Raw genomic sequence first — 21,166 nt, 5'->3', positions numbered from 1 at the left:
TTCATTGCTCTTATCTATTTCAATTTATTCTCAATAATAACGTTCACCTAGAGACCTTGACAAGCTGAAACACCTGGAATTGTTTCATCTTGGCTAACGTATGCATCCAGGGAGATTCAACTTGCTTTAAGAAACAGATAAACACCTGTCTGTACCTTTGCTATAAATCTCCATAGATACAGCATTGCAAGCCTCATGCTTGCTCCATGTGCAGAATTATTGCAGCTTATTGCTGTCAGTTCTTCAAGGATTAGTAAATAACAACAATGTTTTGGGTTTTAAAAATTCAAGTATCTCTGTTCTCCACAAGACCCTTTACATCTGCACTAATAGACCATTTTGGATGGAAGGGGCTTCCTGTGGCTGTTTATTGAGAATGAACCCCTTTTTCTTAGCCCTACATATTACATTATCTGAACACAGAAGGCCCAGAAGCATTACAACTTCCTGGTCTCCCATTTAATTGCCCTTTAATAGTGTCTGAAAGGAGTAAGCAGTATCAGAAGTGTTATCAGAATCTATAGGGTTACATGGGATGGCAATAAAGGAGGTTCTTGCTTACTTTCTCATAGTTTTATCACATCTGATACAAAAATGAACTCCCAGTTTCTTTTGTTTCTGAATGAGGCCTTTGCTCACACTCTTCCAGGTCCAACATGCCTGATTGTCCTCATTATTTTGCCAATATTTATAAGTGTTCAGCCAGAGAAACGTCCTGCCAATTGATGGTGGGGATTTGTAGAAAGGCTTCTTTTTTTTTTTTAATTTTTTAATGCATTTTAGGTTTTGGGGAACATGTGCAGAACATGCAAGACAGTTACATAGGTACACACATGGCAGTGTGTTTTGCTTCCTTTCTCCCCTTCACCCACATTTGGCATTTCTCCCCAGGCTATCCCTCCCCAGCTCCCCCCCCGCTGGCCCTCCCCTTTTCCCCCCAATAGACCCCAGTGTTTAGTACTCCCCTTCCTGTGTCCATGTGTTCTCATTTTTCATCACCCGCCTATGAGTGAGAATATGTGGTATTTCATTTTCTGTTCTTGTGTCAGTTTGCTGAGAATGATGTTCTCCAGATTCATCCATGTCCCTACAAACGACACGAGCTCATCATTTCTGATTGCTGCATAATATTCCATGGTGTATATGTGCCACATTTTCCCAATCCAGCTTCTTAATCTCTTTCCCTCACTTCATATTCTCTGTTCTGTCTAAATGTAATTCAGAGTGGCCAAAATTTCATGACACTGTAAACTTTTTAACATCTTGTGTTGAATCAGAGGAGTGTGGCGGACTGACACAAACTCCTGACAAGTATTAGTGCTTAAAAATACTTTGCAAATACGTTTTAGGTTCATAATAAGTTGTTATTTGTATGTAGTTATAGTTAAGAACCTAAGTGTTAGTTTCTCAAATGAGTTACAGTTATAGAAAATATGTCTCTATTCTGCATCAAACAAAAACGCGCAATTACAACGACAAGCAAATCACCCCAAGTCATCTATGCTTAATAGTAAAATCCAAACATCAGTGACTATTGTAATAAGAAACCTAAAACACTTTCTATTTGTGAAGAAAAATTTACATTTCAAATAGTATTTGGAGATGAAAATTCATACTCTTCCAGCCATACATAAAGAACCTATTAATTAAAGACACAACTAGTTTAATTGTTAGCCCTTTGTATAGTTAATGAAGCTCCCAATTCATATAATTTACCAAATTCTAGATAGCAGTTTCTCAGAGATAATACCTAATACTTAGGTAATAATTTGTGTGTTTCAGGGTCATCCTAGAAGGCTAAGATAGAAAAAGCCCAGGTTATCTGATGCAGACCTCATCTGGAGATAAGAAAACTGATATTCAGAGAAAGTATGTGGCTTGTCCAAGACTGCAAAACCAATTGATCCTGAACTAAAATTCAGATATCTTAACTTCCAGAAAAATATTTTTGTTTCATCAGTAGTTCGCATTTTTTGGTGTCGCATCCAAATCCCCTGGAAGGCATGTTAAAAAAATAAATTGCTGAGCCAGATGCAGTGGCTCACACCTGTAATCCCAGCAGTTTGGCAGGCTGAGGCAGGTGCATCACCTGAGGTCAGGAGTTCAAGACCAGCATGACCAACACAGAGAAACCCAAAATTAGCTGGGCGTGACGGTGCATACCTGTAATCCCAGCTACTCGGTAGGATGAGGCAGGAGGGGTTGTGGTGAGCCAAGATTGTGCCATTGAACTCCAGCCTAGGCAACAAGAGTGAAACTGTCTAAAATAAATAAATCAATAAATAAAATTGCTGAATCCCACCCTCAAAGTTGCTGATCCAGTTGGTCTGGGATGGCATCCAATAATTTGCATTTTATACCACATTCCATATAGCTGCCAATGCCACACTAGTCTCAGGGACCCCTCTTTGAGAAATACTGCATTGCAATGTTTTCCTCTTATGACTTACAATATTTTAATTTAAAGGACTTCTTTTTGAATTTCACATTTTGGAAAATTTTGAAAATGCACAAAAGTGGACAGAAGTATACAAGGAATCCTCCCAAAAACTTATCAAGCACCAACAACCATCCAACAATGACCCATCTAAAAGCTTCTAAATTTACCACCTTATTTTTATCTTTTGCACTTTCTTTGGGAGGACAAGAACTCTCATAAGTTGCAAAAGTTTAGTATAAACAACATTTTGTATTATTACCTTAGTCTGTTTCAATTTGCTGTTATTTAATGTACACTATCTTTAAAACTCAATGAAAAGGTGGAGACAGTGGAGACTGGCTTTCATATTACAATGAGGGAATTGGAGAGTCAGATCGTTATTAAGTTACTTAGTCAAGACTCAAACTGAATCTGACTCCAAAGTTTGTCTTGTCAGGTTTTATTACTTAAATGCTTCAATGAACATCAAATGTGTGTGATTTTAAGGCAAAAGTAAGTTAGTAGCTCCATTTATTTCTATGTCTGTAGTCAGTAATGGCGACACAGCTATAACATATGTAGACAAGTGTTAAATGATTGATAGCCTAGGAATATTCAGATCGGTGGACTGGAGTTGGCTGCATTTGCAGCCAAACTCCCAATGTGACTAGTTGTTATAAGAATTTAAGACACCACCGTCTCACTCCAATATTTATGCCAGAGTATGAGGTTGTTCTTTCTTCTGTTTAAGACCTGAGTCTTGCTGGAATTCTGCCTCTGACCTTCAGAAAAATGCATAATCTTTGTCACTTATGAGCCTCCAACAAATTTTGAGACTTAATGAACTATCAAGAGCTTTTTGGATGAGTATTTATTTATAGTAGCATGTGTCTCTAAATAGCTTTATATTATACACATTTATATTCATATACGTCATGAGTAATTTATGCGCAATTGTGATTCAATATGCAGACCAAATTATAAAACACCCATGTGTGGCAAATAAAATGTCACTGATCATACCTTATAAAATCTTAATATAACTTCCTAATCCTTGTACTATTCTAACAGTTACCATTTTTAAGATGCAACTAATTTAGTCTATGTTATCACATGTGATATGGTTTGGCTCTGTGTCTCCACCTAAATGTCATCTGCAATTGTAATCCCCATGTGTTCAGGGTGGGACCTGGTAGGAAGTGATGGGATCATAGGTGCAGTTTCCTCCATGCTGTTTTCATAATAGTGAATGCAGAAGAATCGCTTGAACCCAGGAGGCAGAGGTTGCAGTGAGCCACGATCGCACCTCTGCACTCCAGCTTGGGCGACACAGTGAAACTCTGCCTCAGAAAAAAAAAACAACACACACACACACACACAAACACACACACAGTTGTCTGTGAATGTTGAAAACTGATTTACTGGCCGGGCATGGTGGCTCATGCCTGTAATCCCAGCACTTTGAGAGGCTGAGGTGGGCAGATCACCTGAAGTTGGGAGTTCGACACCAGCCTGACCAACATGGAGAAACTCCGCCTCTACTAAAAACACAAAAAATAGCCGGACGTGGTGGCATATGCCTGTAATCCTAGCTACTCGTGAGGCTGAGGGAGGAGAATCACTTTAACGCAGGAGGTGGAGGTTGTGGTGAGCTGAGATCGCGCTATTGCACTCCAGCCTGGGCAACAAGAGTGAAACTCCATCTCAAAAAAAAAAAAAAAAAAAAAAGAAGAAAAAGAAAAAGAAAAAATTGATTTACCAAAGAATGGAATTGATAGCTGAATAGCTCTGAGTACCTTTTGACTTTTGAAATAAATGGATGACAAAGATACTGGTGGAAATGAAAGCAACCATGCTATTTTTTTTCTCTGAATTAATTTAAAAAAAGATAGATTTCCTCTTCTGTAAATATGGAATAGATAAACTTTTTTTTATTCCTCCCACATAGTATAACTAAAATCACTTCTAAATTATTTAAGTGTATCACTGAAGTATGGAGAAAACAGAATAAAGAAGATAGGAAGCTCTGAACTCAGGGAACAACATAGCGGTGAGTTTTCAACAAAAGCCTTCCCTCTTTAGAGAAAAGACTAAGAAAAGTTCAGCATAGCAGGTAGAACACCTAGACAATGACTGCTATATTCCAGCTAAACACTGCAAAAACTCACTTAGGGAGCCCTCCCCTTCACTTTCACCAATAAAGTCCAAATGGAGGCTGAGACTTCGACATTCCCACTCACACTTATCAGACTGTAACGAAGTGCCACAACCCCTCACTGAGGTGTTGTCAGAGAAAGATAAGTACGGAGCAGGGATTTCACATTCATTCCTGCTTGGTGGTAATAAGGCTCTGCCCCACTCACAGTGACAGAGAAGGCAATATGGGGGGCCTATTATTCTACATCCTCTCCCTCCCCCAACACTCCACCCTCCAATAGGCTCCAGTGTGTGTTGTTCCCCTCTATGTATGTGTCCATGTATTCTTGTCAGTTAGCTCCCACCTATAAGTGAGAACACTCAGTATTTGGTTTTCTGTTTCTGCATTCATTTGCTAAAGATAATGGTCTTCAACTCCATCCATGTTCCTGAAAAGGTCATGGTCTCATTCACTTTTATGGTTGCATAGTATTCCATGGTGTATATGGATCACATTTCTTTATCCAGTCTACCATTGATGGGCATTTAGGTTGATTTCATGGCTTTGCTATTGTGAATGGTGCTGCAATGAACCATTCGGGGTAACTGGGTAAAGGGTATATAAGATGTTACTTCTTTATTTTTACAACTGCATGTAAATTTAAAATTTTAATTTAAGAAAGAATATTAGAAACAAGCTTTTAAGTAAAGTTATACTTAAATATAGTAGTTACTTCAAATTTCTGCCTAGCAGCTTTCTTTCACACATGTGTGAGTTAATGCCTTAAAAAGTTAATTCTACTAGGAAGCAGTTCTTAGCAACAACAACTGTGACCAGAAAAATAAGAACGTGTAATTCTAAACCTCTCTTGGATTAAGACACTATAAATCTTTGTTAAAAGCTATTTCTGTAGAATCGGTGGTGATATCCCCTTTATTGTTTTTTATTGCATCTATTTGATTCTTCTCTCTTTTCTTTTTTATTAGTCTGGCAGTGGTCTATTTTGCTGATCTTCTCAAAAAAATCAGCTCCTGAATTCATTGATGTTTTGAAAGGTTTTTTGTGTCTCTATCTCCTTCAGTTCTGCTCTACTCTTAGTTATTTCTTGTCTGCTGCTAGCTTTTGAGTTTTTTTGATCTTGCTCCTCTAGCTCTTTCAATCTTGACGCTAGGGTGTTGATTTTAGATCTTTCCTCGCTTTTCGTTTGAGTACTTATTGCTATAAATTTCCCTCTAGACCTAGGCAAAATCATTCAGGACATAGACATAGGGAAGGACTTCATGATGAAAACACCAAAAGCAATGGCAACAAAAGCCAAAATAGACAAATGGGATCTAATCAAACTTAAGAGTTTCTGCAGAGCAAAAGAAACAATCATTAGAGTGAACTGGCAACCAACAGAATGGGAAAAAATGTTTTCAATCTACCCTTCTGACAAAGGGCTAATATCCAGACTCTACAAAGAACCAAAGAAGATTTACAAGAAAAAAACCATTGAAAAGTGGACAAAGAATATGAAAGAACAGACACTTTTCAAAACAAGACATATATGAGGCCAACAAACATGAAAAAATGCTCATCATCACTGGTCATTAGAGAAATGTAAATCAAAACCACATTGAGATACCATCTCATGCCAGTTAGCATGACAATCATCAAAAAATCTAGAGACAACAGATGCTGGAGAAGATGTGAAGAAATAGAAACATTTTTACACTGTTGGTGGGAGTGTAAATTAGTTTAACCATTGTGGAAGACAGTGTGGCGATTCCTCAAGGATCTAGAACCAGAAATTCCATTTGGCCCAGCAATCCCATTACTGGGTATATACCCAGAGGATTATAAACTGTTCTATTATAAAGACACATGCACATGTATGTTCATTGCAGCACTGTTTACAATAGCAAAGACCTGGAACCAACCCACATGCATTTCAATTTCTAACTCCCCTTATGGTGCTTCCTTTTGTCAACTTCCAAGTAAACGATAATACCTCAAATTCCCATCTAAGGTTTTATGAACTTCATTCAGTGCTGGCATGATGGAAGGAAACAGAAGAGGCGAACAACTGATAAAGATAAGAGAGATAAGCAAAAGCCATAAAGCCCCTCTACAGTGGGCTGAGTCAGGGTACAGAAAGTAAATATGGCATGGAGTAAAATCATTAAGAGACAAGCCAAATAAAATTCATCACTTTGGAATCTTAGCAGATCAAAACATAACGGGAGAGGGACCCTGCTGGATATCAGGTTACATAGGATTCCCCACCTATGCTCAATGACTTGAAGTATGCTAAGGATATTTCTCAGCTGAGGTCTAGTAGAGTGAATTAATCGATATATATATTCTTAGTTCACTTGAATAAAAATGCTAATCTGTCTATGCAGACTTTATAACATAGCAAACTGGTAAAACCATATAATATGGTAAAATATACAGTCTATATGTCAATTTAGATTAATGTGATCCTTTTTTATTGCATTTTAGGTTTTGGGGTACATGTGAAGAACATGCAAGACTGTTGCAGAGGTACACACATGGCAGTGTGATTTGCTGCCTTCCTCCCCATCACCTATATCTGGCATTTCTCCCCATGCTATCTGCTACTTCTTGAAAGAAGAAATGATTGTTCCCTTGTAGATATAATTTGTAAAAATAAGACCTTCAGCTTAAAGCTCAATAAAACATTTTTGGGCTAAAAACAGACTAAGACCTTCAGCTTAAAGCTCAATAAAACATTTTTGAGCTAAAAACAGACTACTTCAGATCTTCACTCAAGTACATGTTAACGTACAAGCAAAGATATAAAGATTCAACAATCTGATATTCAGTGTAAATTTGTTCACTCTTGCAGAAAGGGGCATAAAAATTAGTTAACCAACACTAAAACGTAGACCCTGAGACTCTTTCCCGTGATAACTAATGAGGAGGAACCACTCCAATATCCTTAACTAGTTGATTGAATTGCAGTTTTAGATAGCTCTTTAAATGCTAAGCACCTCTTGAAACAGAGCAGAAAGAATTTTAGTAATTGGTTATCATCTATATGTTTAAATTACTGAATACTCCATAGCCATTTTTACCTCATAGTGGTTGGATTTTCTTCATGAATTACACTGACAAATACTAATGGAATGTGTAGTTAAAAATGAACCCAGAGACACCATATAAAAATGGCATGCTCTTTCTTCTTTAATGTAACCCCTTCTTCTCTACAAATTACAAATTTGGCAAAGATGGATACAGTTTGCTTTTTTTTTTTTTTTTGAGACACCGTCTCACTTTGTCACCAAGCGCCAGGCTGGAGTGCAGTGACACAATCTCAGCTCACTGCAACCTCCACCTCCTGGGTTCAAGCAATTCTCCTACCTTAGCCTCCCAAGTAGCTGGGACTACAGGCACACGCCACCGTGCCCAGCTAATTTTTGTATTTTTAGTAGAGACGGGGTTTCACCATGTTGGCCAGGATGGTCTCAATCTCTTGACCTCGTGATCCACCCACTTCAGCTTCCCAAAGTGCTGGGATTACAGGCTTGAGCCACCGCGCCTGGCCTTAAAGATGGATATAATATAAAAATAAAAATCAGAGACTTGACAAGATAATAGAGCAGAGATAAAATAGAAGGCTGAAGTAGTTAATGGAGCTGAAGTATCATATTCCAAAGCAGGCAATAGAAGCTACAATTTCATCTCCTACAGGGTGGGGACTACAGATCTGTGTAAAATAGAGAAATAAAGTTAGCCTCACTACTTAAATCCAGGAGCTGTGATTAATAAAAGTAGGGTGAAAATATACTGAAACTTAGTGTCTGAGGCTACAGTTTTTCTTAATCTTCCAGGCAATGTAAACCTGAGGATACTGGCATAGCCTCAGCACAAAGCTGCCTGAGGCTCACTAACCAGTCTTGTAAACCCCTTATATCCCTACTAGGGAGGAGGCACAAACCTTGATTATAAAGCAGCCTCATAATTTCTTGTCAGAAAAGAGGGAGCCAAGACAATTAAAGAACAACAAAACAATGCAAAGCAAAAAATACGGTCCCCTCAAATAAACCTGTGAACCACAATTCTAAAATGCATGAAGAAATCTAAAGCTAAGAAACACAGCCAACATTTTAAGTGTCCTTGCCATGAAAAATAAGTATGTGAGAAAATATATGCTAATTAGCTCAATGTAGCCATTTTATGATGTATACATATTTCAAAACAACATGTTGTACAAGATAAATATACAAAAACATTGTCAATTAAAAAATAAGTTAACTTTTTTTATACCTTAAGTTCTGGGTTACATGTGCAGAACGTGCAGGTTTGTTAAATAGGTAATACAGGTGTCATGGTGGTTTCCTGCATCCATCACCCCGTCATCTACATCTGATATGCTTCACACTGAGTGCATCATACTTAGGATGCTGAAGATTTTTTATATGCTGTTTATAAGAACCGATCTAGATGAGATTAGAATTGTCAACAACTTTTGTCCTAGGCAGTATGGCTGGACCAAATAAAATAATTTTTACAATTCTAAGCAGGTTACCAACAAAATATCACAGCTTTACTGTGGTCAATTAAAGGGAGGAAAAATAAATCTAATTAAAATATGAGAAATAATAACATCAAAATAGAAAGTAATTAATAGACAGGATTAACAGTGCTATGGAAGATAGCACTGAACACTTCACTTACCGCACGGCAAAGCAATGAAAGATGAAAAATATATGTTCAAGCACTTAAGATTCTCACAAGATTTATTGGGACAATTTGCACTAAAACTTCAGGCATTAATCTCCTGGGATCTCTGTTCCAGAATACAGAGAAGTAGACAACGGCAGGGAATAAATATTTACTATGATATTAGCTAATTTTCAGATGTTAAAGAGAAATGCCAGTATTCAACGAATAGTGCATTTGACTAACAATCAGAATAAAATAATAATAAACAACATAATTAGGTCAATTTCTGAATATATAATAGAAACTTTTAGGAAATCAATAATAAATAAAAAATCTTAAAAGCGAAAAAGATTGGTTACCTAAAAGTTAGTAATTTGGCATTCTAGATTTCTCATTATCAACAAGAAAAGCTGCAGAAAGTAGGGTAAAAGCTTGAAAGTATTGAGATGAAAAATATTTATGAACTCAGAATTCTATATTCCAGCAAAAGTGTAATTTGAAAGGAAGGGCAAAATTAAGACATTTTGGAAACAACAACAACAAAAAAAATAAAGCATTTGTTACAAACAAACCCTTACAATATTTACTTTGGTTAAAAGAAAGATGCCATATGAATGCCATTTTTAAATTTCCTGCAAGCCAGGTTCAATATTGTGTTTACTGGGAAGTTGGTTAGAACTCAAAACTTTCCTTAAGTTCCTTACAATATCCCCTGCCTTAGTCCATTTTGTGTTGCTATAACATAATACCACAGATTGAATGCTTTATATAAAGAAAACTGGAGCTTTATTTCTTACAACTCTGGAGTCTAGGAAGTCCAAGACTGAGAAGTCAGATCTGGTGAAAGCCTTCTTGCTGCATCATCCCGTGGTGGAAGGTGGAAGGGTCAGAGAGAGAGGAAAGGGGCTGAACTCATCTCTTTTTTCAGTAACACATTCCCTCAATAACTAATCCACTCCTGCCATAATGACATTAACCCATTCATGAGAGCAGAGCCCTCAGGGCCTAATCACCTCTTAAAGGTCTCATCTCTCAACACTGTTGCATTGGGAATTAATTTTATAACACATTAATTATTAGGGACACGATCAAACCATAGCATTCTGCCTCTTGCCACCAAAAATTTACATGCCTTTCCCAATGCAAAATATATTCATTCTATCCCAATAGTCCTTAAAGCCTTGACTTGTTCTAGCATCAATTCAAAACACCAAAGACCAATGTCTCATTGAAGTAAGATATGGGTGAGACTCAAAGCATAACTCATCCTAAGACTAACACCCCTCTAGCAGTAAGTCTGTAAAACTAACAAGTGACATGCTTTTAAAATGCAATGGTGGGACAGGCATGGGATAGACATTCCCATTCGAAAAGTAAGAAATAGGCAAGAAGAAAGAAGTAACTGGTCTCAATAAGTCCAAAACACCACAGAAAAAAACAACACAAAGTCTTAAAGCTGGAGAATAATCTCCTTTGACTCCATGTTCCACATCTTTGGCATAATGGAGCTGGGATTGGGTCTCCAGTGTCTCAGCCATCCCTGCCCCTATGACTTTGCTGGGATCAGCTAACACAGCAGCTCTCACAAGTTGGACTTTCCAAGGCTTGAGTTGGATACTGGTGGCCCTAACGTTCTGGGATCTCTGAGTGGCCTTTTACCCTCAGCTCCACTAGGTATTGCTATAGTGCAGGCTCTCTGTTGCTACTCTGATTCCATATTGGCACTCAGCATTGCCCTATTAGGGGTTCTCTATGGCGGCTCCACCCCAGCAACAAGTCTCTGCCTTGATGTCAAGAGTGTCTGCTATGTTATTTAAAATCTTGGTGCAAGTCACACAGCCTTACAGCTCATGCAATCCACATGTCTTTGGAGTCAGCACCATGTGCATGTCACCAAGGCTTACCCTTTGTGCCCTCTGGAGCAGCATCATACGCCACACATGGGACAACTTGAATCAAAGGTAGAGAAGTCAATGAACATTGCACTGGAATGCAGAGAGCAGACACTTGAGGTGGTTCTGTTCATTGAATTCTGAGGTTGTGTTTGTGCCTCCCTGGAAACCTTGCCCTCAAGGTCCTAGCTTGCCTCAAGGATCTCTGAAAAACCTTGAGGGTCATCCCCCAATTATCATTGTGAATAACACCTGGATCTTTTTAATCCATATTCATCTTTTTAGAAAATGGATTCTTGGCCACATTCTTGGTTGGCTTTCCTAAAGGCACCTTTTCACTCTTTACACGGTAAGGCTGTGAATTTTCCAAATTTTTCTGTTCTTCTTTCCCTTTAGTTGTAAACTTCATTTTTAAATAATTTCTCTCTATTTGCATCTTATGCTATTAGGTTAAAAGTAGTCATGCAGTCTTTCTGTATGTTGCTCAGTATTCCTTCTGCCACCAGATATCATACTTCATTGCTCTTAAATGCTGCCTTCTATAAAGCCCTTGGCCAGGGACAAATTCAGCCAGGTTATTTACAACATTATAATAAGAATGGCCATAACTCAAATTTCCAATACTTGTTTCTCCTTCTGAGAATTCATCAGAATGGCTTTTACTATCCACACCTCTACCAAGATTCTGATCATGACACATAATGCAATCTCTAAGACATTTCAGACTTTCTCTACAGTTCTCTTCTGAGCCCACATCATAGTCATCCTTCATGCTCTCTTCACAACAATCTAGGTTTTTTTCTATCCTGATCCTCTAAATTCTTCCAGCTTTGTCTTAGTACATTTGTGTTGTACTAAAGAAATACCTAAGGCTGAGTAATACATAAAGAAGTGTTTTTGGCTCATGGGTCTGCTGACTGTACAAAAATCATGGCATCAGCATCTGCTTCTGGTGAGGGTTTTAAGCACTTCACTCATGATGAAAGGTAAAATATAGCCAGCATGTGCAGATCACATGGCAAGAGAGGAAGCCAGAGAGATAGGAAGGGCAGGTGTCAGCTTCTTTTTTTTTTTTTTTTTTTTTTGAACAAAGCTCAAGTGTTTATTAAGAATTAAAAATACTGTAAATAAGCCATACAGTTCGTTTCACAGTAAACTAAACAAAACTTTTTTTTTTTTTTTTTTTTTTACTTTTTGGGGTTTTTTTCTTTTTTTCAATTTTTTTGGAAGGGCAAGACAGCCATTTTTTTAACAAGAAGTTCTCATGAGAACTAACAGAGTGAATTCACTCATTACCACAAGGACTGCATGAAGCCATTCATGAACGATCTGCCCCATGACCTAAACACCTCCTGTTAGTCATCCATCCCCATTACTGAGATCAGACTTCAACATTTGGAGAGTGAAATATCCAAAGCATAGCATTCTGTCCCTAGTACCCTAAATTCCATCTCCTTCTCACATGTAAAATACAATCATTTCATCTCAGTGATCTCCAATGGTCCCCAAAAATCCTAACTGGCTCCAGGATCAATTTAAAATTCCAAAGTCCAAAGCCCTAAGACTCAAGGAAAGTTTCTTAGAGCTATAAGCCTGTAAAATCAAAATTATATTGTTTACTTCCAAGATATCATTCTAAAAGGGAAAAATAGGCCAAAGGAAACTGGAAATAGGCCCACATAAGTTGAAACTAAGCAAGATAGGCATTAAATCTTAAAACTCTAAAATAATCATCATTAATGCCATATCACACATCTTGGGCACACAGGTATAAGGAGTGGGCTCCCAAGGCCAGGGTCAGCCCCTCCTTTGCTGGGTGCAGCCCATGTCGCTGCTAACATCAGTAGGAGTCGAATGCCTATGGCTTTTCCAGGCTGGGGTTACATGCTAATTGGTGGCTCTATAATTCTGGGGTCTGAAGGGGTGAAGACCTATTTCCAAGGGTCCACTAAGCAGTGCCTTAGGAGAGGCTTTCTGTAAAGCTTTGTTCCTGTGTCAGGCTTCTGCCTGAGCACCCAAGCTACCTGATACATTCTTTGAAATCTAGGCAGAAGTTGCCAAGCACGTTCAATCCATGGCTTCCTTTTAACCTTTTATTCCCAGTGGGTAATTACTCCACAGTGTCCAGTCTTTTCTCCAGGACCTATTCCTTGCTGTGGTTGGCTCAGTGGGGACAGCAACCTTGACTAGAGTACTCCCACCTCAGGAGGAAGATCCTTCCATGTGTCTTTCTAACTAGTTTCTTCTCAGTGTATACCACCTCTTCTCCTTTTCTATGCTTGTTGCTATTCAAAAGTGTTCATTTTTTAGGTTGTTTTTATTCCTTGCTTCTCTTTCTCAGTATTTTTTCTTAATGCGTGAATCTTGGAATCATCTGAAGCATGTGTTAAAACATACATTCTTGGATCTAGTTTCAAAAATACTGAATCAGAATGAGGAAATGTGAATGTTATAAATCTACATTTTGTAATCAACTTAGATAATTAAAATGCATACTAAAGTTTGAGAACTACTGTGTTTTTAAATAAACTTTTCCTAAGCATTGCCTTGTATAGATTTGTTTTTGGCAAATAATTAACCAATGAGTCATAAACTTTACAACAAAATCAAATTCCTAAGTTCCATATAAATATATCTGTCTGCTAACTGGTCATTTCAATACAAATGCCATATATTCACCTGCAAATAGTATATTTAAATTTGAGTTTATCTTCTTAAATATTTATTTCATGCAGTCCCTGAACTAAGAATGAGTCACCTTAAGGTCAACTGTTCTCACCTACATTTGTTCCCACTTTTTTGTCAACACCTAAACCATTTTTCTGAGCTTCAACCACTTCTTCCTAGTCTTGAGATTGGTCCTGTTTGTCACATATGTATGCTTTTTCATGTTCCTCCTCCCAGTTCAAGTTGTTTCCTCTTTTTACTCCTCTTTTGTACTTGCAAGACTCCAACTTGAAGGCTTTTCTCTCTCTTCTGCCAGGTTTCTACCTTTATGCTTCCACGCCAAGTTCTCAATCACAGCATTTTCCACATGTACGGAAATTAGCAGCTTACACCTGCTTTCTTTACTATTCAAGAAGCACTTGCAAGAAAGTTTTTATCTGGATTCATTTATCATTTTATCTTAGGAGGGAGTACAGAAACTGGCTCTGAGTGGTACTCAACATCCTTTTCCTAACAAAAGGCATAAAGCCAAGAGTGAATTGATAACTATTTGACCCAGGTTCAGAGATTATACAATCATATTTCAAATCGGCATATGTATTTTGTATAAGTACAGCATCAGATTTATGTGGAACCTTCAGATTCCCCCCAAAAAACTCTTATCTTCCATTCTATTTTTTTTTTTTTTTGAGATGGAGTCTTGCTCTGTCACCCAGGCTGGAATGTGGTGGTGCAATCTCGGCTCACTACAACCTCCACCTCTTGGGTTCAAGGGATTCTCCTGCCTCAGCCTCCTGAGTAGCTGGGATTATAGGCACCTGCCACCACACACAGCTAATTTTCTTTTTGTATTTCCAGCAGAGACCAGGTTTCACCATGTTGGCCAGGCTGGTCTTGAACTCCTAACCTCAGGTGATCCACCTGCCTCAGCCTCCCAAAGTGCTGGGATCACAGGCTTGAGCCACTATGCCCGGCCTATCTTCATTCTTCAGTGAATTCACATACTAAGGGACAATTCGTGATCCTCAAATAAGAAACTCCAAGTAAAACATCTTAGAGTTTTTGTTTCTCCAGACTGCATTTTTGATATGAAGCTATGAACATCATCATAACATAGCATGCTCTTTGCTCTCTTGAGAATTAGGGAAGAATTTTGAGGATATGAGGAAATTGATAGATCTCTTTATAATTATTCTGTTTCCCATGTAACTGCTTTAGTCTCTGAATCAGTTTGATGCCATTTTAGAGCCACTGATATTCACTAGTGTTGGACTAAGAAATATTTGAAAGCATACAATGCAAGTTTACTCTTACTGAATCCTTTTCCAATGCCTTTGTATTATTAGAGTAAAATTCAATAAAATAAAACTCGTCTTTCTTGCAAAATTTTAAAAGATCTTACTGATTTTGCCCTGAAAGTTACCATAAGAGCTATAATCATAACTATGTAAAGATAGATATTCTGAAAAAGAGCTTTTATAAGAAATTGAAAAGAAAAAAGACTGCCAAAGGAAAAGTTTAATCTTCTGATCTAATTTCAAACCCCACGTTAAAATAGTCCACAAATTGATGGAGCAGGAGAGGGGAGAGTTTGACATTATGAGTTTGCCCCATGTCTTCTTGATACCTTAAATAGAAAGAATAAATATCACGTAGAACAGCATGTACTTCAAACCTATTCTTGTGAAGAAAGGAATCCAGGATTATCTTCTAAGTCCAATGGAAGTTTCCATCTTTTTGAAATTGTGGTATTAATTATTCATTCCTTTACTGACAGAATTATTTACTTGAACTTGGCCAAATTGTCCCACATCAGTCATTCCAATGGACTTATTTGGAATTCAAGAATAACTTGTGCATGTTACCTTTATACAAAAGCAAAGAAGGAAAAAAATAGTGTTATGAACATGTAGCAACAGTGTAGGGATTGTTTATTCATTCTCCCAAAACTCTTAGTTATACATGTAATAAAGTCACTTTTAGAACATATATATCACCACCAATTAACTTATCTAAATTTCCTGTGCTCTCTTCAATGGAACATGACTGAAAATACATCATCTATTGTCTATATAATAATCATTTATTGGTTTATGTATAGAAGGGTTCATTAGTATCAGATAAAAATGTAACTACCACCAGGGTTCCTAAGAGCAAGCACCTAGCTCCCTTTTAGTTACGCAAATTTCTCTAGCAAATGGTTACTTCATGGCCTGCTTAAATTCTTCTCCTGAAAAAGCCTTTTCGCTTTTTGCCACAGGGCTAGCTTGCAAATTTTTCAAACTTTTATGCTCTGTTTCTATTTAAACATAAATTCCAACTTTAAGTCATTTATGTGCTCCCACATTGAGATAGGATGTTAGCAACAGCCAGGCCATATCTTGAATGCTTTGCTGCTTAGAAATTACTTTCACAAGATATCCTAAGTCATCACTCTGAAGTTCAAATATTCAAAGATTTCTAGAGCATGAACAGAATGCAGCCAAGTTCTTTGCTAAGGCATAACAAGTGTGACCTTTGCTCCAGTTCCTAATTAGTTCCTCATTTCATCTGAGAACTTCTCAGCCTGGCCTTCACTGTCCATATCACTATCAGCATTTTGGTTATAAACATTTACTCAGTCTCTAGGAAGTTCCAAACTCTTCCTTACCTTTCTATCTTCTTCTGAGACCTCCAAACGTTTCCAACCTCTGCCCATTACCAGTTCTAAAGCTGCTTCCACATTTTCAGCTATCTTTATAACAAAGTCCCATTCCTCTGTATTAAGCCATTGTTTCTGTATTAAGCCATTGTGGTATTGCTATAAAGAAATACCTGAGATTGAATAATTTACAAAGAAAAAGGTTTAACTGGCTCATTGTTCTGCAGGCTTTACAGGAAGCATGGTGTTGGCATGTGCTCAGCTTCTAGGAAGGCCTTAGGAAACTAACAATCATAACAGAAGGCACAGGGGGAGCAGCCATATCACATGGCAAAAGCAGGAACATGAAAAAGTGACAAGGAGCCATACACTTTGAAACAACTAGACATCATGAGAAGTCACCCACTATCATGAAGACAACACCAAGCCATGAGGGATCTGCCCCCATGACCCAAATACCTCCCACCAGGCCCCACCTCCAACAATGAGGATTACAGTTCAACATGACATTTGGATTAGGACAAATATTAAACTGTATCATTCCTGTTCATCCTTTTATTAGGTAGTTTTCCTAACTATCAAAGAGGTTCTTAAGCAATCCAAAAATAATTTTATGATGGAGAGGTAAATACAGGTATGAATGATATTCGTTGGCTTAATAAATGGTTTGATTCATCAATAATTCTTAACTAGGTCTCTAATAATTATGTAATTTTTGTGTATGATACAAAGTTAGGATGTCTCCCTCTTCTTAATATGTCATCTCTCCTCCTGAAGGAACATGTAAGTGCTGGGAGTAACCCACAGTACGATATTAAAGAACAATGAAAACTGTAAGACAATATCAGGAGAACTAAAAGTCAAAAGCCAAGTGGAATATCATGAATCAGAGGAGGCTATTCAGAGTTCAGAAAGGAAGGTGCCTGACAACAACAAAAGAATGAAAGAATATGGACAAGATTGGCTATTTGAACTCCATGTACATGTGAGTGTGAAAGTGCTTGGAGGCTGAATGGAAAAGGCAATGATGAGAGAATTGTTATAATCACTGAGGCAGAACTATGACCTCATTTCATCCTGAGATTGTAGCTTAACTGGGGAAGTCAAAGAAACAAAGTAAGTAGGACATTTTCTCAAGCCTACTTCAGCTTTATGAATCCTGATTTTGATAAACATATTTAAATTTGTGGTAATTCTCTAGAAGCTGCTTTTACTGTTTTCCAAAAGTGTGGTAGGTAGAAAGAACATTGAACTAGTAATAGGGAGACAGGTTCCAGGACTTGCCCTGCTACTAATTTAGAATTTTTGATAAATATGCTAAATTAACCTCAACAAAACATACATTACAAAAGCTGTGTAAAAGGAACAGCACTAGGTAATATGATGGATACAAAAATGATTAAGGTAAAATACCTCTCTTCTCAGAGCTCAGAAATCAAGTGTGGGAAGAAATATTTATCCTCAAGTGATAATGAGGCATAGTGTGCTAAGAACTGAAAGAGCAAAGAGCAGAGAGAGAAAGAAATAAGAAAAAAATAACTTAGATGAAAGGCATTAGATATCTAAAAATTGTGTGTCGGAAAAGTAATTTCAGTAGAGTTTTGAAAGATGAAAGGTATTTTGCTAGTCAGGCATAAGAAAGTAGTGCACTTTAGAGAAACAAAACCACAAAAGCAAATGTATGGGGTAACAGTTTCAGTGAGGCCTGAGTTCTGTTTTTAGTTTTGAGACAGAGGAGAGAGAAACACTGTGGATATAAGACAGTAAATTGATGGGGAGTAAATCACTAAATGCTTTCAATTTCTAGGTGGTGAAGATGATCTACTCTTAAGCAATAAGCAATCAATGACAAGCTTGTGAATATGACAGATACAATAAAAATAACAACAACAACCAGTAACAACCCATTAATGTATTGCAAAGTCACAGGATACAGAAATCAAGACATGCTTTTTCTGAACAAGGCAGGTGCAGTCAGCCTAGAATTTCCTAGAAATTCTTAAATCATTTACTGATGCCTAGAAATGGAGGATGGTTAAACAAAACTTTATACAGGATCGATCGATAGGATTTGGCATAATGTAATTAGAAGAGAGAAGTGAAAATTTTGTGGACCGCTTATTACATCTGTGACTTTAAAACTATTTGTGGAGGGCATGATTCCAACATGTATCTCAACAATCAAGTTGGATTAAAGGAGAGGCTCTTGTGTGTGTCTCTACAATGAACTCTGTGAGTTACTGGGTTTGTATACAATTTTCTTTGGTAGAAGTTTTCTGCTAAATATAAGAAACAAATAAAATTTGCAAATTTCTGTGATAAATTAAATGTTTAGACCATGATGATGTTCAAGGATACTTGCAATTCAAATATTCTAAGTATCATTTTTCCTGTCATGCTATGTAGGAAGTCACTAAAAATAAGTCACCAAGGTGTCCCAAAGGCCCTGTGGAAACCTTAAGTCATTTACTGATGCCTAGAATTTCCTGGTTGTCTTATTTGATCTGATACTGCAGCAATCAAACTTGTAGCATTGAATAAACAGAAGTTATATGACATTAAATTTAGGAAATGTTAGATAAGTCCTTAATTTTAACAATGTTTTTCACTGGAGAAATATAATAACCAATATTAACAAATGTATTGAGCATCTGTACTGAATGCATCTAAAAAAGAAATAGAATGATGCTGAGTACTTTAGGTTTTCTTTGGGAAATTTGGAGAAACTACAAGTAGACAATGTTTCAAACATCTTAAAATAGTTTTAAGTGATAATTATTGTCCCTTTTACCACCAACATTTATGACTCTCCCAATTTTTTATTTTGTTTTTAAGTTTTCTACTTTAAGAGGTTATAGTGGCTCATATTTATCAAGTTTTAACTGTTTTCTGTTTTTCTGTTGATTCAGTTACTGCTAAGTCTTTTGGTTCAATTTAGACTCCTTTTGGATATGGGAACATAATGGAGTGTGAGGGCTACTACAAATCAACTAAAATCATAGATCCAAAGCCCATTCTGCCCATTGGTTTTGTAGGGAGGAGGGTTGACTATATTGTTTTTGAATGTCAAGGTTCAGGAATGTCAGGTTGGTGTCTTTCATAACAGACCTTGAGAAAACGTTTTAGTGCAGGTAGTTTATTTGAAATGTGACTGCAGGAGACACAGAAAAGGAAGAAAGCTAACGTAGGATGTGCTATTGACGTTACCACAGCAGGCAACAGAAGTTCAATCCTGCTAGGGACCTAGGGAGAACAAAGAAAATACCTCAGAGCAGTTCCACCAAAGGGGCAAGGAGGCAGAAATATTATTAATTTTCATCTGTCTGTTATTGATTAATTATTGACCAAAGTCTTCTCCCAGGGGCACGAAATCCTGGCATTTCCAGCTGGACTCTGCCCTTTCGGGTCAAGCAGGGTGCTATGGCCAGAGAAAGTCCAGAGGCAGAGTCACAGGTGTTTGCAGCAGAAAGCTTTTGATCTATGTGGAAATGGTGGCCACCATGGGGAAATGGGCAGAGGGCCTTCTCGATTCCTTGTGACTCCAAAACATATTTGAGAAAAGTTTATTCTCTCATAGGTCTTAGATTTTGTTCACTATTCAATTTTATCTACCTGAGTTGCCCTCACTCTACTTTCCTCTGGACAAATAGTAATTTGCACCTAAATTTCAAATGAAATATACTTCTTTGTAAGAGGGTAATATCCAGAATAAAATTAAACATGATAATTTAGCACTATCATTTTAAGTATTCTTCAAATATTCACAACATGACATTTTAAATAGCATATCTCTCAGTATCTCATCTTTACTTCCTTCTCTGACTGAGAAAAGTCCAATCCAAATGTACTCTATTCTAGGCACTTTCAATAATTGGAACATTTCAGTTAGGAAAGCAATCATGATTTTCAGCAGACCCCATATAAAACTTTTAAGATTATTTAAATATTATCCATTACTATAGACATCAAAATATAAAAGCAATTAGATCTCTAAGTATGTTCATGGCAAAGGCGATTTTACTTTCTTAAGGGATTTGAGAGGTTTTAGGAAGCCTATGTGGAAAATATGTTCAGAGACTGACCCACCTACCACCACCACCACCACCTGCAATGCAGTACAGCAGAAGAAAGGACAGACAAATGATCTGCTACTCCATACTCAAAGAAATATCCTTAGGGTAGCAGAGACTGAGAAAGGGTTTTGAAAATTCAGAGTTTTAGTTCTTTTCCTTTCCAAAGACGGCAAATCCAGTGAACATGGACTTCCACTCCTCTCTTTCTCAATTGCTACAGATAATACAACTTAATCCTAAAGATACGTTTCCATACATTTTCTGTAAAGAGACAGGGAATAAATAGTTCAAGCTTTGCAGCCAATGTGGTTTCTGTCTACTCAACTTTGCTGTTGTAGTGCAAAGCAATGACAGACAATACATAAAGAAGTGATTGTGCTGTATTCTAGTAAATCCTTATTTATAGGCAGTGAAATTTGAATGTTATATTATGTTCTTATATCACACAGTATTCTTCTATTTATTTTTTCATCCATTTAACAATGTAAAAATTGTTCCTAGCTATATAAAAATAGGGGACAGTCTACAGTCATCCCATGGGCCATAGTATGCCAACCTCTGTCCTAGTACAGTCACTTCATTTTGGAAACAAGAAAATAGGGTAAGCAACCTGCTTACGAATACATGAATGTTTTGTGGCAGAGCCAGTCAGTTTGTGTCAAA

This window comes from Callithrix jacchus, chromosome X (genome assembly GCF_049354715.1).
Source record: "Callithrix jacchus isolate 240 chromosome X, calJac240_pri, whole genome shotgun sequence".
NCBI classification, from domain to species: domain Eukaryota; kingdom Metazoa; phylum Chordata; class Mammalia; order Primates; family Cebidae; genus Callithrix; species Callithrix jacchus.
This window is presented reverse-complemented; position numbering follows the sequence as displayed.